We start from the raw sequence: 3,817 nt of genomic DNA on the forward strand, positions 1-3,817 counted from the left end.
GAGTTCTTTCATGGTGGGCTACCGAAAAAAAAGATGCACCTTGTTGATATAGGTATAGTACCAATCAATCCATTTAAGTCATCTTCAACTGTGTAGTCTCATACCTACACAGTCTCAGAATCATCCACTTGACCTTCCCCAGGCGGTGTGAGATTGCACAGCTTACTTAGTATTTTCCCTTACAGATCATACTGTCACACCCAAATTTATAAATGAGATTGTCTATAGTGTCCCACCAAATTTAAGAGGCACTGTAAACATAGTAAAATCATTTTCTTTAGTTTTTAGATTAAATAATGGTTGATGAATTAAGTTCGTTGAATATATATATTATGGTTGGAATAAAAAAAAAATTAATGCTAAAATTATGCTTTTTTGGTGTTATGGTTAGAATAGAAAATGAATTTAGTACTAAAATTATATGTCTTTTTGATGTTAGTTTTACACTAAATTTGAGTTTCACCATTGGAGTTGACCTAAAAATTATTACATTAAATTATATAAGACTCGATATTTAATTGTACCAATAGCGATATTGACACGTATAGGAAGGTGCATTGACATGTTACCTTTTAGTATTTCTCATTGCTATTGGATACTATAATTAGTGTCTAACATCTTTTATAGGTAGTAATTATTAAGTTATATGAGACTCAATATTTAATTATACTAATAATAAAATAATGAAATCGAGAAAAATATTAGACACTAAGAGTACATTATTTTAACCTTTCTCTTATTTTTATATTATTCTTTTTACAAAATCAAAAGGTTGGTGTAGTGTGTGACTGTCTACGCACTATTAATTCTTTCATGGTCAACGAGAAGTGGAGAAAATGTTATTAATATTTATTTATTTATTTGGTTATTATTTATTTTTATTTTTATTTTTGTTGGCAAAAAAATGGAATAATATTCATGCAATTTTTAATGACCCCCCTAATGGAGATGCATTCATTTTTTTAATGAGGGTTAGGTTCAATTCATGATTAAAAAGGGCCCCATAAGATTTCAAGACCTTCCACATAAATATTTTTAAATAATTAATATTATATCTCAAAATTAAAGCTAGAAAAGGCCTATATATCTTACCTAATATATAAAATGTCTATTTAACTTTTTTTGTTGTGCACTTAACAGAATATTATGTCTTTTAACAGAATATACCAATTAAAAAGTTAATTTTAATAGATGCCATTTCTATTTACAAGTAAAGTCACACCCGTTCCATTTACAAATAAATTATTATTCACATATGGACACAACCATTCGCAAGGCATGGTTATCAATAACATTCAACTAAATGAAACAAATAAATAATCATCTCTGCACATTTAATTTAAAAAAATCTCCTGAACAATGTATAGCAACTCCACAAGAATAGGTCCATTTGGAAGAATCTGAATAGTTTACAATAATTCTATTAGAAACGTACGAGATTGTAAATGGTAAGATTTCTTCTCAAATCACTAATTCTCATCTCTCAGATTTCTTCTCAAAATGATAACCTACAGTAGTAGGAAACATAGAAAAAATAGATATAGATTTATACGAAAAAATAGATATAGATTTATATAAATATTCACAAACTATAAGAAGATGTTGGTTGATTTTTCTCGAGTCCCTTCACGAATAATTAACCGAAAAGTACATCATTTTTCGATCCCAAACCTGTTGAATATTCTTTAGAATCTCCAACACCAAGGCCTTAGATGAAAACAAAAATGCAGAAATTCTCCATCAAATACTGTTTAGAAGCCCAAATACCAAAGACTTAATGAAAATAAAATTGTAAAAGATAATTATCCTTATTCAAAAATAGATAATGGAGAGGATGAGTCTTACAAGTGTAGAGGAAGAAGATAAAAAAAAAAGGAAAAAAGGAAAAAAAAAAAAAAAAGGAAAGCTAAGGATTTAAGATGAGGAAGATCTCTGTTATTGACTCATTGTAAAAAAAAAAAAAAAACAATAATTCTAAATTTCAACAATTAATATATAAAAATGAAATAGTTTGAGGATTTCAAAATGTATATATATATTTTGAAACCGAAATCGTTTATTAAAGTAAGAGCAACTTTTTTTCTATCATGGGATGTTTTCAAATTATTATTCCAGATTTTCTAATTTAATTTAATAGTTTTTTTCTAAAATCATGATTTTATACACAATTAGCTTAAATAAAAATACGAAAAGAACAATAAAACAAAACGTGCATTGCACGTAGGTTGCCTCTAGTATATATATATATACTCATTGCAGTCACAACTATAAAATTTAAATATTGTGAAGAATATAAAAATACTCCATTTGCTGACCACCCAATCATTAAACAACATAAATAAATAGATGAATATTATTATTAAACAAATATTAAATAGATCATGAATATTAATTAATAATTACAGCTCATCTTAATGCATATCCATTGTGTTTAAATTTTAATTACGGCAAGGCCCATGGCCATGTAAGATTCTAATAAAAGAATTTTATTACGGCCAAAGCCAGGCCATGTAGTTTTGATTCCTATAAATATATAAATATTTATATATATACACCTATATATTCTCAATTATATAGCTTTATTAATTATAAAAAAAAAATGGGAATTTTAGAGAGAGAAGAGAAATAATCACATGGCACCATGAGAACTTTATTTGAAATTATATTATTATTAATTACAAATAGCTAGCTAGAACATTTAAAACAAAAAAATATATATATTAAAAATAAATAATATTATTTGTCAATCTATTAATAGGAACACAAGAACCTTAGAAAGATTTTAGAAGATCTTCGTTTCAAAAACTTGTTCTTAATTTTATTTCATGTGGAGAACTATGAATCTTTCACTAATATCAACAATGGTATACATTAATATATTTTTGTGGATGGAATATTTTTTTAACAATATATAATAATTTTGTATCTTTATATGTTTGGATATGTAATGATATATAAGAACCCAAAAATCTTATGAAGTATATATGATTGTTAAAATGCTCACATTATTTGTGTATATATACATATATAATTATATTAATGATTACTTGGGATTTTAGTGGGCATTAATTTATAATTATAATTTATTTATTTATATAAATATTTATTATGGTCAAGATCTTAAGAGTAAGATCATGAATTGTCGTATTTGATAAAAGGGTTTCATGGAGTGTCGTATACAGCTTAATTATAATTTGGAGTTTTCTCAAATTAATATTAATATTATTTATTTATTTATGTCCTAAAGCTACTTAATTATTAGATTTGTTTTCTTCTTTTTGTTAATTTTCTTTCTCAATATTATTTTGTAAAAGTTGATCAAATAATTAATTAACAAAGATCTAATATGTTTAATCAATGATTAATAATTTTAATTAAACCAAGCTAATCAAGTGACTTGATAGATTGATTGTGAAAGGAAAAGAAAAAAAAATTACTAACTGAGAAAAGAGTTGTTGGATTTGTATTAATTTTAATATGTTCATGAATCTTGGAATTAATATATATAATGTAAATTAATAATTTATAATATTCGCTTCTCTTCTGAAAATAGTACTTTTTTTGTGGGGTAAATAATTTTTGCTTTTGTTTTAATTTATTTATTTATTATTATTTTATGGCAGGTAGCATGATCAGTCAAATTAAATGTGGGGAATTAGCAAAATCAAATGAGATTTTTGTAATATTTGTTTAATTAATTATATATGTTAGCTATAATTAGTTGTGTAATCCAACCTACCTAACTACTACAATCTGTTAACTCCATCATATAATAATTATATTAATTAAAAACCTCCAAAAAAAAAATTAGAGATGA

The sequence above is a fragment of the Cannabis sativa genome, chromosome 4, assembly GCF_029168945.1.
Source record: "Cannabis sativa cultivar Pink pepper isolate KNU-18-1 chromosome 4, ASM2916894v1, whole genome shotgun sequence".
Lineage (NCBI taxonomy): Eukaryota > Viridiplantae > Streptophyta > Magnoliopsida > Rosales > Cannabaceae > Cannabis > Cannabis sativa.